We start from the raw sequence: 13,797 nt of genomic DNA, 5'->3' as shown, positions 1-13,797 counted from the left end.
GTGATGCCCTCTTTCCTTACTATGCTGCCCATCGGGACCGGCCTTAATGTGGCGCGCACCCTTGGTCAATGGGGGAGGGTTGGTTGAGAGCGGCAATTCCTAACTCACTGCTGGCACCTGGCAGGGAGTTAATTACTGGAATGTGGTGCTCATGCAATGCAAATGAAAACCACATTGCTCCCGCGTTGGAGCAGGGAGGTAATCACCTGAATATGGTGGTGATGCAAAGCATTAGCACCCTATTGTTATTAAATATGCCAAGGTGCCTGCTGCGCCTTCTCTCACTAATCCAGCTTGCGGGAGCCCTTGAAAGACTCCCCTGAACTGGTGTGGCGGGGAGCTAAAGGTGCCCCGGGTGGTCGCGCGGCGCGCCCTTCCATAAGGCAATTATTATTAGGCAATGATAGCTGATATGAATTAATTTCCCACAACGGGACAGTGCAGGCATACATTATACTCTAGTGCCCAGGATCTCAACGTTCTGCCCAGTATGACAAAATGCTGCTGGATATGACCCAGCACTATCTAATATGACACCATTCCGCAGAGTATGGAATCGCAGTGGCCAATGTGCTGTGGGTCTGCCAGACTATGCCATAGTACTGCCAGCAATTCCTCGTGTCTACTCATATTTTCAGATATTAACTACTCCGTTATTAGATATACTACCAGTGCTTTAAATGGGCAGATAATTGCCGGTCCTGAGTAGCTGCAATTCTTTCATTTGAAAGACCTAATACCGGCATGTCTCAGCCGGAGGCCAATACTTTTTTTGGAGGAGTACCGGCACTTCTCAACAGCCAGCAGGTACTCTGGGATGGTGAGTACCTGCACGTCTCTCTTTACATTGCAAGCACTGTATAGCACTACTCGCTGTACACGGGAAACATGCATTTTTGAAGATACTGGATCGGTGTGATTGCTCACCCGCCACTGATATCTTTTTTGACGGATTCGTAAATGTAAAAATAAATACAGTTCAAACATTTTATTAGTTTATTTATTTAATGTGATACAGTCTATTTAATAAACTTTACACATATTAATGAGTAAACATCATATATAGATTAAACTTCCGAGAACAGAATAGTGACAATATAACAATAATATAACAATATAATGATAATAAACTATTTACACATATAAAATCAATCTCAAAGCTCAAGGCTCAGATAGCATATAAAAGAAGAGGAACAAAGGGCCGGGGTAGTGACAGTTATAGGTTACGAGTACTGATTTCAGATCTGAATATTCAATATTTCTTCTATCTTAATCCAGATATTGAAGAGAGCTATCATTTCTCGCATGCTCTCAGAGTTCATGCAGTGATGCCAGAATAATGACGTTCCAATTGATGCTGGATTATGGGAAAACTTTCCCAGATGACAATGGATTACGTCAATCATAGTGCCACATTCTGTCAAAACATGCCTTGCTGACTCTAATACTTTGTTTCCTTCACACAGCCGACAGGTGCGTTGTTCCAGTGGTAACTGCTGTCTTCTGCCCGTAACCAAGAGAATAGGCAGTTGGTCCATCCTTAACAAAAGGATAAATCGTCGCAGTTTTTTTGAGGGACATAGATTGAGATACCCTTGGGGTTGCAAGAATGAGTACAGCCTATACTGAACAAATGCGTAGCTTTTCAACGCGCTAAGGTGAGCGAAATTCTCTAGCCAATCCCACATTTCTACCCTCTTATCAAGTGCATTTTGAACTTGCTTGGTATATGGGCCAGCTCGCCAGGTCCATCCAATGGTAGCAAGAAGTTTTATCATCGTCGCAGATGGAGACTGAGGTTTTTGTTTCTTGCACAATTCTTGGAAGATGGTAAGCAGCAGAGGGTTAGCTGTTGTACTGCGCATTTTCAAAAAGTTGCCCAATCTCCTTTTCATGACGATGGCCCTCATAGAGGGTAGCCCTAGTTCTAATCGAATAATTGCCATCGGGACTCCCGGGCCCAGGCCAAGTATGCGACGCCAGAATTTCCCCTCGATGATTTGAAGCCAGCTAAGATCTAAGTCAAGAAGTGAATCTAGACCATAAGTCATCATAGGGATAAATACCTGCATGTATAATTGGCGCGTACCCCAGAGTGAAAATCCTCCTTGCTGATTGGTAAAGTTGGCTATTAAAGATGTTACTTGTGCTGCTCGCATTGTACGTGAGGGCTTAAGAGCCACATAGTCCCCATTGGGCTCAAAATCAATACCTAAATAACGGTAGAGTGGGGCGTATGAAATCAAGTTGTTATTCACCCTGAGGTTCACGCGGGACACTTTTTTGCTAGTAAATCTCAGTACCTTAGTTTTGTCTAGGTTAATAATGAGACCATTAGATTCGGCATACTCCCATAATGCAATGGCTGATCTACGTAAGCCACTAATAGTGTGGTCAAAGATGACCAAATCATCAGCATATGCCATGACGGTACAGGCAGAGTCCCCGATTTTGGGTGGGCAATTATGAGTAGAAGTTAGAGCAAGCGGGATATCATGCAAATACAGATTGTACACTAGGGGGGCAGTCACACAGCCCTGTTTGACCCCCTTATTTTGATATACCTTGCCGGTCAGATGTCCCTCCTGGTCCAATTTTAACCTGACTGAGGTATTCTGATGTAACAATCTGAGAAAATATAGTACGCCAGCGGGGCAGCCTAGAGCAGCCAGTTTAGACCATAGGCGTTCTCTAGGTACCAGATCAAAAGCTGCTTTAAAGTCGATGTATAGTGCATACAACGGTGGCTCATCTCTTTTATGGGCTCTTGCTCTTAGTAGATTCGTTACCATCAAATTGTACCCGGTAGAGTACCCTTTTCTGAAACCACATTGGAATTTGGATAATATATGGGCCTCATCTACCCATGTCTGAAGGTCCTTAAGCAACAGAGCAGCAAACAATTTGCCTGTCGTGTCCAGCATAGAGAGGAGTCTGTAATTATTCGGGTCTAGCCGGTTTCCCTTTTTAAATACCGGGATCAACACGGCTGTTTGCCACGATTTAGGTATCACCCCTTGGTTCAGAATTTTCTCAAACATAATTGTCAACAATCCTGCCCAAAACTCAGGTTGGGCTTTGATAACTATGTTGGCTAGGCCATTAGGGCCGGGAGCTCTAGAGGATTTTAGAGTTTTTATCTTACAGACTATCGCTGTGTATGACATATCAAATGATATACTAGATCTTGGAGGAAGCGATGGAAAACTCTCCTCTGGCTGTACGATGGCGTTACGATTCAACAGGAAATCCTCCCATTCCTTTGCACCAATAGGGTTTGCAAGTTGCCCCTTGGTAGTTTCTCTAGCTTCACGCAGCAGTGCCCAGATGCTACGAGTGTTTTTCGAGCAAATGGTGTGAATCAATTTCTGATATGCCAGAGTTCTTTCGGTAAGCCGTAGCTTTTTGATATTGGTTCTATATTTATTCTTGCATTTCCTAAGAGCCTTTGCATTTCAAACATTTTAAAAAGAGCAAAAAAGAATACATTTAAAGGTAATGTGAGAATGATCATCCTTTGGGAAAAATAGAGGACAAAAAAATAGAGTACAAAAGGTAGAGGTACACATACAAGTGAGAATGCAAATAAATACTGAATGGAAAGGCATTAAACCAAACAGTTGAAAGCACAATAATACAAAAAAAGAGTATATGTGAAAAGAAGACAAAGGAGGGAGGCAAAAAGAAAGAAAGTGGAAGGAAAAGGTAAGGGAAGAAGGAAAGAAAGAAAGAAATAAAGAAAGAAAGAAGGGAAGAAAGAAAGAAAGAAGGAAAGAAAGAAAGAAAGAAAGAAAGAAAGAAAGAAAGAAAGAAAGAAAGAAAGTTAAAATAAACAACACTAATGCGTCATCAATAGCCGTCCATCACCCAGCACATAATACACCAAGTAGTTGGAGCCTTTACCCTGCCCCTCAGTAAAGAAACGTGGTTCAATAAAAACATGCCCGGATACAGAACCGTCCAATTGTTTCTCCACCTTTAATTTTGTAAGACTTCTATGGACGTGCAGGTATCACTCCTCTCCTGCGGTTCAATCTGTAATTGAATCTAGCCCCCCATTCTAATGCTCGAAACGTCTGCACGTCCCTTTTATGCGCCAGGGCGGAATTTAGGAGCTGGCAGAGGGGAGGGAGGAAACGGAAGGAAAACTGGGGTGAGGATCTTCCAATTTCATTTAAAATGTAATGGTGGATGAACTGATAAGCAAATAGCGAAGAAGAAGAAGGCCTCTGCTTAAAAGAGAGAAAAAAGCCTGTGCGTGCTTTTAATATGATTCCAGATGGGAGCCAAATGATTTACATGGAAGTTGATTTCGCCACGGCTGATATGAAAGAATTACAGATACAAAAAGGCAGTGATCTACAGAATAAAATAAAAAGAGAGAAGAAATGTTATTTTCCTCTAAAAGGTATCAGTTCATTGATATTCATTTAACCAGCCATCCATCGGTTCACTTTCTCACTCTCTGTTTTTCCCTTTCAACCCTGTCAAACCTATCTCGCATTTGGAGGCCGCTTTTCTAGAATCAACAATGAAGTCGACTTTCTTTTTTTTTCTATTCAAAGAAAATAACCTCAATTCGTTAAAAAATACCATTCTTTTTTAATAAAAAAATATCCTTTCTTCAGAAAAATAGCTGGAGACTGTTTCGAAGAAGGGCGCGAAGAAGACTATGTCCTCCTCTTTGCTTTGTTGGTTGCCATGTTTGCCAGGAAGCTTTATGGAGAATTAGAATACGAGTGGGTTCAGTAGGTCGCCTTATGTTTTATAGAAAGGGACAATTTAGGAACATGTGGGCATAACCTGCACAGTAACTTGAATTAGCGCAGGGAGAGCGTTTTAGGACAGGGCAAAAAGTTAGGCACTTGAAATAATTCCTTGAGCTCACTAGTGGGGTCCCTAGGAAACTCGCAGTGGGAACGTCAATAGCTTTGTCTTTGTTATTCAGACCCTGAAAGGATCTACGAGGAGCGAGAGAAAGGACTTAGCAAAAGAAGGGGCTTAGAGTAAAGGAAAGAGAGGTGAAGAGGATCATGGGAAAGAAAGGCAGTTGTACTGATGCAATGGGGGAAAGAAGGAAGCGAGGGAAAGAGTCAAGCTCTCAGAACGCTCTCTGTGTTTTTATGCATATAGGGAGAGCAGAGGGCTGCAATATACAAGGCAGGACAACAAAATCACCAACACAACTTCCTTAATTTCTGTTTTGGTGATGTGCAAAAACCCATATGTCAGCAAATGGATTCAGTAGAAACCAAATGGTCAAGTGGAAATTCCATGTGGACAACCTGGCTTTTAAGTAAACAACGGAGATAGTGATTAGTGGTTATGGGACTGGTGGGCTATCACAAATGTTTCTGTGTAAACTGTCAGTATCTCAGGTTAGTGAAACTTCCAGTTAACACTTAATAGATGTTTTCTACTGTGGATACTGTGGATCCAATTGTCCATATGGATTTTTGAGACTTTGAAATCTATCCACATATTACAGAGTCATCAATATAAACGTTTTAGCAATGGATTAAAATGTCACTTTATGGGGGACTTATTACTTTCTCACCATTTAAAGACTCTTCCTGAAACTTTCTAAAAAAAAGATGTAGAGCAACTGAATATTTTTGGAAAGTTTCTGGCTCATCATTAGGGGTTATAAAAGGATGTGTCACAAAATGTATGTTTCCTCATTCATACTCTGCATATCCCTTTTTATCTCTCATCTATAACCCCCCAACTAATGGATGGATTCATACCAAACCTCTGCAAGCACTTTTTTCTGGTTTTACATTTTGTGCTGGTGTGCACATCCATCGAGATTTTGTTAAAATCTGCCAAAAAGTAACTAAACACTGATTTGTGATGTCTGTGTTCAATCGATGCAATCTCCAGAACCACATATCACTTTTTGGCCACATGATTGGCTACTTGGTCTGGGTTTGGAGACCATTGTGGGGTTTAATGACAGTCAAGATCACACGAACTGTAAGGCCATGTAGGCCTACAAAGTGCAGAAATATAATTTGGCATAAAAACGCACACTGGCAGAATGAAAAGCAAGCCTCCAAACTTTAACACAGCCAAGGTGTGTGGTGAATTCACATGTTTGTATTTTTGCAGTTGAAACAAGGAATATGAGAACAATAAAATTAGACTGAAGAAAGGAACTGAAAAAGGTACATTGTGAACTGATAGACACAAGTCAGTATTTCACTTGCAAATGCCAAACATAAAATGCAGTGTTGATTGTAATCAAGAGAATTACACATATTTGAAATGCCCTTGCATGTGGTTGATAAGGCCAAGAACAATTAAAGGATGATTCTATATGGAAAGCAGGGCTTTGTAAACACTGAAAATACAATGTCTAAACATGTGTGCATTTCACAGCTGGAAATAAAGACATGGAGAAAAATGTTTCCCTTGCCAAAATTATCATGTATGAAGGGACTTGAACAGTGATGGTGAGTTGCAGTTTATTAAAATAAACAAATTGATTGAAATGTAATGCAACATATTGAAAAGGCAACATTTTCTTTCAGATACAACATTTAAAAAGCCTTATGGACCCAAGAAATGTTAACCTTTACCAATATAAGTGGCTGTTGCTAGAGGCCGGATTGTAAGTTTTGATTTCCTGAGAAGTCACTTGCCATGCAAAACACTCAAGCAGTGATCAAGGAATTTATCGGGGGCCTGTTCTCTGAGATAAACAGCAGGCTGTTTTCTCATGTAAATTTTCAGTGTAAAATTACAAGTTTTAAAACATGTTCATGCAGGTGGATGGATCCATCCTTTGCATCATTTGACTATTTTTTTTTATTTTTTTTATTTTTTTTATTTTTTTTATTTTTTATTTTTATGTTTTATTCAAGTATAAATACTTGAATTCTTCAAGAGTAATTTATACAAAATTTCATAATTCATAAAATTCATAAGATTTTCTATAATAGCAACAAGATACAATTATACAATATTCAGAAGCAACTGGTTGCATAAGAAGAAGAGATAGAAAACAAAAAACATAAAAATGTACCTAAAATACGAAACTCCATGATAAGGCTATTCATTAATTCTACGTATTTTAGTCTTATTTGTTTAAAAGTTAAAAACACTAAGACAGTTTCATTCTTACATTTTGTGGAGTCAGGTGAAATTAGATTTCATTTTCTTTCTCCTTTGTCTCAATTTATACATAGTTTTAAGCTATGTAAAAAATTTAGAATGGCATCATTTGACTATAGAACCCAAAGGGCCTATTGGCAGAAAGGTGCTGAGCCTTGGGGGAGGAGAAGTGAAAATGCTGTGCTAATAAGTTAACACCTCTTTATTTCAATATTTCTGTGGTGTTGCTTTGAGGATAAAAAACCTTCACACTATGGGGAAGGGGGGAGTTGCCTAAAAATCATCAAGGAAAAACTAGCCTAACAACCATCTGAGTGAATCCTGACACACTGCCTCTAGCCCTAAAAAGAAGAACACCCTCTCCATGGGTGGTGTGGACAAACCCTAGGTAGCGCTGTGGCATCACCTTTCTAACCGAGAGGGAAACTCACCCTAATTCTACAATGGATACATCACTTAAAAAAAGAGTTGTTACATTTAGCTGGGAAGCAAAAGGTTTAAGAAGCAGTACTGGTTACAGAACTGCCTATCTTGGTTGGTCAAGCAGTTCACGTGGGACTGTGTGTCAAGAGGACAATTTATTTGCCCTCCATGAAGTATGCCTGATCAGCTCGAGAGTGTTTTTAATAAAAAATTATTCAATAAAAGTTGTTTCAATAGTACAATCCGTGCAGTGATCAAAAAATAGGAGAGATATGGTTAGTCTCTCTATTTGGATGGCCTGTTTAACATCTTTTTTTCAAGACGGATTGTTCTTCCGCGTATATTTTAGCTCCCCCCACTGGTTTATATGGAGAAGTGTAGAGGGTAAAAAGGATGCCACAGCGCGACCTAGGGTTTGTCCACACCACCCAGGGAGAGGGTGTTGTTCTTTTTTGGGCTTGTGGTAGGGTACTCATTCATAGTGTGAAACAATAATTGGTGGAATGATAGCCCTATATGTCCATTGTTTTATGTGATACCATTATTATAGTTAACAAGAAGGGCAATATCCCCCATCTTTGAGGTGAATTTTTGTAGAATAAGCACTATCCCTGTTTTGTTTGGAATGTACGCTTCCACCCATACTCTTACCCGGCCCCTGTGCTAGCCTCCAATACTAATTGATAGAGCACTGTAAAAAGTGAGTGATTGTAGCAGTAAACACTCGCTGGGATATTTGCAGACCCACATTACTTTGTAAGCAAGGCATATTTAATGCCTCAACATATTATGTGCATTTTAAGAATGTCATGACTCTGCATGTACACATTTATTTTGCAGTGCATACAAGATTGTTTGCAGCATACCCCACCTGTATATCATTGTGTAGGATTACGCAGTGCTCAGTGAAACCGTTTTTGTATAGCAGCGAGTTACCATATAATTTGTGAAGGTCTATGCCCAAAGGAACTTTGAACACTTGGAAACGATGCAGATTGTGTGAAAAGCATACTCCTGTCTGAATATCCGGTGCCATTATACTATGGACGAGTAATCCGAGGCATAGTCCATACCCATTATCCATTTTAGGCAAAGTAAATGATATTGCAATGTTGCTCTCCACATTTGTCTTCCCAAAATCCTTACAGGGCAAATTAATAATTGAGTTTTATAATGTGTTAACTTGCAAGGGGGACACTTCAAACCACTTGCATGACATATGTACAAAGAAGAAGAAGTATGTAATAATGTTACACATCCAAGTAGCTTGTTTACTTACAGTCATTATCCGATATGTGAGCTAGTAGTTCGATTGTATAGTGTAGGTGACTCTTTTGGTAAGGCACAATGAGAAACATAAATCCTGGCACGTGAACTTTATTCATATTACAACAAACATAAAAGAAGTGGATGTAGGTACACGTCTGCTAACCTGTTGCAGAGCCAAGAGAGGAAGCGTCAAGGTTGGCTGGTAGTAATGTAATAAATTCTGGGGCAGAAGTTAGTGTCATAAGGTAAAAATGTTCTCGAGTCAAGTTTAGGAGTAATGGGTGGCCAGGAAACATTACTTGGTTGATGTGTGCAGGCATATCTTAGTAAAATTCTTCTGTTCATGGAGCCAGATTTTCATATTAGTTTTTTTACCTCTTATGTGTGCATTTTGCTGTTAGGGATTTTAGGTGTTTACGGTCACCCGTGCATAGGAGCTTAATGCAAATTAGCAGACTATTGAGACTAGTTGCTTATTTTAAGAGAAAGAACATTTCAGGTAATTACTGAGGCTTGTGCCTTATTAAATCTTTTTGAATAGGTGAGAATTGTCTGTGTGCGCTGCTAAAAATCTTCCAGCGGCACCCAGAAGGAAGCTGGGCAAGCGTACATGCTCACAGCTCAGAGGGAACATTGGTCATCAGTGACGTGAGTCAATCTCTACCCTTCCTCAATGGCAATAACTGTGCACCATTGACTGCCTTCATCATCACAACCATCGATCAAAGCCATCTTTCCTCGCACTATGGCTGTGTGTATTGCCAAGGGAAATACTTGTCCCTTTTCCTCATGCAAAGGTATTCTTTTCCTAAAAAGAAACTCATCTGGGGTTCTCATGGTTTTGTCTGCAAGGCCTGGTAACCCATTACCACACACACTCCATACGCAAATATTTCTGGTTCCAGTGGGATAGCCCTCATAGCTGTTTGTCCTGCGTATGCTCTAATCATTTTGCATACATTCAAATAATGCATTCCTGGAGTTCAATATACTATGCCCTTCTCCGTGAACGAGATTGTCATGTTTAAATTTGTCATTAGGTCTTGTCCAATATATTTACTGGGGTTTGCCTCGAATATAGCAGAGGCACATTCATGTCATTTTCTCCTATAGAGACTGGAAGTTCTTTTGTAAAAGGAAAACAACTTGTTGCTCCTGTGAAGCTCTGAGTATTTATGGCATCGCCGGACAAGGAAAACTTGCCTTCATCTATACACAAGCATGTTACACCTGTGTCAACTAAGACAGAATATTCTTTAACCCCTGTAACATCTACCCTTGGTTCCTCGTGAGGGTTAGGTGTCACTGATAGGATAGAACACATCAGGTTTCCCAGTGAGCTGTCCTGAACCATATATAGCTTTGTCCAATGCTGAGTGAATGGACTTCCTCCATCACCAGGGTTATTTCTGAATTCAGAGTTCAGTACCTGTCCGGCACTTGTTTTCTGTGACATCGGCGACTATTTAGACTGACCTTGTGGAAAATTTGTCATATTCTGAGGTTGCAAGCTTTGTTGTGCTCCCGGCGCTTGCTGCTGCACCGTGTGATTTTGTGCAACTCCATTTCCACCCTGCTGTAAAAACACAGGTGGATTCACCATACCTACTCTTGTTCCTTGGTAGTTTTGCATAATGGCTTGACTCCTGCATGTGCGTGCTAGATGCCCTGTCATCCCACACATCCAACATATTGGCGGTGGTCTGATTATTTGCCCATTGGACATATCCTGATTGCCACTTTGCATGTTTTGAAAACATCCCTGATTACCTTGGAAACCTCCCTGATTACTCTGCCATCCTCTTCCTCGAAAGCCTCTCCCTCTTGGGTAGAACTCATTACTACCCTGATTAACCTGCTGTTGATTATTGACCTGCTGTATGTTCGATCCATTTGTGCTAGTGATCATTGCCCCTTCAATGGAGGTTATAGGTCAAAGTATAGAATCAAAAGGATCAAACGACAAAAGGGTTGAATCAAAAGGACCGAAAACAAAAGGTTCGAAAACTTGTTATTTTTTTTTTTTTACATTTTTTTTGGGGGGGGGGACCCCCAACTCCCGATTTTGTGGTAAAAACACTTTTTTTAGCTAAATGAAAACCCCCAAAAAATACATAATTAAAAAAAAAATGTGAACCTTTTGTTTTCGATCCTATTGATTCTCACCTTTTGCATTTGATACTTTTGTATTCGATCCTTTAACCGGACACCTTCAATGGCATATTTTGACAATTTTGTTCTGCACTAATTTTGCCTTTTCAGCTTTTTGTGCAGTCTCTTTTTTGTGATTCTTCTCTTGCAGCGATCTGCAATAGTGAGCTATGGTCAAATGTATTTCAGACCACGGTTTGGCCTCGATTCCTACCAATTTCTTGAGTTGCTTCTGCACCTGATCTGGCAGCCCTTGGCATAATATATGCTAAAACATGGGTATAGATGTCCCCCAAGATTCACAAGTTTCAAGCACCCATGCGTCTTGTAAATTCTGAATGTAAAGCCAAGGATCCTCTGACTCCTTCATTTTTTCTGTCATTATAGCTCCCATGTCAGATGTATCCGGGTATAGCAATCGTAATGCTTTCCATACCGTGGCTCTGCAATTGTTTAATGGAGCTCCATCGTGTGCAGTGTTAACTGTAGTCAAGCCAGCATAACCTGCACACATCCACTCATCGTCAGCCCTATTACCAAGTATGGCGATTAAAAGACCCTTAATATCCCCAATAGCCAAAATGTTCCCTGCCGTCATTTTTGCTAGCTCATGTATCCATTTTCCGGCTCCCGATGTTAACATTGGAAGCTTATTTTTCAGATTTTCTCAATCCATGTGTGGCAATGAAATATACTGTGGCCTCATTCCTCCTTTTTCATGCAACGGGAATTGTAATACATGACACTCCTTTTTTTTCTCTCATCATTTTTCTATCCAATGCAGGGGTGAAAGTCCTGCATCGCCGTCTACCTGGCAATGTCCTTAGTCGGCTCACATAGGGTAGTAGAGACACCCCCCTCTGACCGTAAGAAACTCCTTCATGTCGGTCTGACTGTGTGGCTGACTCTGATGCCTTAGAGGCTGACTCGCTAGAATCTGACCATCTTATCCCTTTTCCTCCAGAGAAGCATTTTTCACGTCTTCTCTCTTCTTCCCTTTCCTCATATTCCTCTCTTTCTGCGTCTGATATTGTCCGTGCCCAACTTGTGCAATTTTTCTCATACTCCTCATTCCTGTTTAGCGTCAGCCTATCTAGGGACAGCTCTCTGTTTCTGCTACTTCGAGAGGCGTCTTCAGTATCGTACAGCTGAGTACTCTCAAGTCTCTCATCCTCTCCTCTCACATTGGGGTACTTGATCTAGCCCCATTTCATCATATATTCTATCGATTGCTTCTCCATTGCTTATGGTGTCATTTTTGATATTTGCCCTAGACGTGCCTGGTACTGAATCGTACTCAGGAAATAATTCTTCTATGTCTTCCCAATCTACTACTGGATCAGGTTTTTTAATCTCTCTCTCCAGATATTCATGATTGCATGCTCTCTGTCTTTACTTACGTTCTACGTCATTGAATTCTCTGCGCTTCCTCGCTTCCTCTCTGACCCTATCTTCTTCCTGTTTCTTTGCATCTCTATGTTCATTTGCCCTTCATATTTCCTCATCCCTTTGTCTTTTTATTCTCTTCTCCCTTATCTTCTGTTCTTCTTCATCTATTCTCCGTTGTTCTTGACTGCTCTGATCGTTAGCTGTTCTCTGCTTATGATCCTGTTTCCTTTCTTGCTCCTCACGATACAACTGCTCTCGTATCTCGTCTCTGTCTATCTTTTTTCCTGATCCTTTCAGCAGTCAATCCATTTTCCTTTTCCTTCTCTTTTCTTTGTAAATCATCTGGCTCTCCCCTTTGTCTCACGTCCTCAATGCCTTTACCATCGAGTTTTAATAGAATCTGACCTCCCATCTATTTGTTCTGTGTGAATGCTATCTCATCAGTTCTATCCTCATCTCCTTTCCATCTCTTGCCCTCTCTGTGTGTTTAGAGATGTATTTGCTTGTGCCTGGTCTCCTTTCTCTTTCTCGCGCCTCTCCTTGTCTCTCGGGACTTTGAAGGGGATATCTCTGTCTCTATCTTTGTCTGGGTTTTCATCACTACTTTGCATAGGTGACTCATATGCCGGGTTGCTATATCCAGTAGCTGCTTTAAGCTCCCTCAGTGGGTATAATCCTTTGTCTTTACTGGCTTCGATTTTTGTTTCAGGCGGGGCGGGTGATGCAGCTAAACAATTGTGTAATTTTCGCGCTAATTCCTCCAAAAATGTTCTTATTCTATGATGTCAGAGAGAGAGAAAAAAAAAGAAAAAAAACACCACAAGACAGACATGACAGACTAGACAGACTCTGGCCGGCTACACAAATCTCCTGCTCCTATTATTATTCCAACATGGAATGTAAGCCCATCCCTTTCAGATCACTTCTTTCATCGATTCTGGTTTTCTACTGCATCCTACCTTTTCAGGACCTTGAATGCAGGCTTCTTCTAACAGCTATATTAAAGCATAGGTATTTGGGCGTATCGTTTCTCTGCTCAGGTATCCTCCTGATATCCTCTCTCTAGCTCGGGTAATCTCCAGGTATCCTCTCTGCTCTGTCACCCTCGAGTCACTATTTCATTCCCCTTATATAAATACATTCTACTCTTACCCTATTGTTATAGTTGTCCCGCCTCCCTCCGTTAACTTCCTTTACTTGTTCTAAGGCATGCAACTTTTTGGCAAAGCGTAAAGTCTTTTGCACTCACCGTTCGCATGTTATTCTTAATGGATCCTCGGCATCACCGCCTTCGTTAGCACCTCACCTGCTTTTAGCTCGATCGGCTGCTCGTAGTAGTGGGAAGGGGTTTGTGGGCGAAAACACAGGTTCGTTCAGTCCTCAACCTGCAGGTTTTACAATTTAGTCTAGCCACTATCTATGGGGAGCTTCTCTGTCTACTTAGCCGGA

The sequence above is a fragment of the Ambystoma mexicanum genome, chromosome 10, assembly GCF_040938575.1.
Source record: "Ambystoma mexicanum isolate Mex_15411 chromosome 10, UKY_AmexF1_1, whole genome shotgun sequence".
Taxonomy (NCBI): domain Eukaryota; kingdom Metazoa; phylum Chordata; class Amphibia; order Caudata; family Ambystomatidae; genus Ambystoma; species Ambystoma mexicanum.
Note: the sequence above shows the minus strand (reverse complement) of the source record.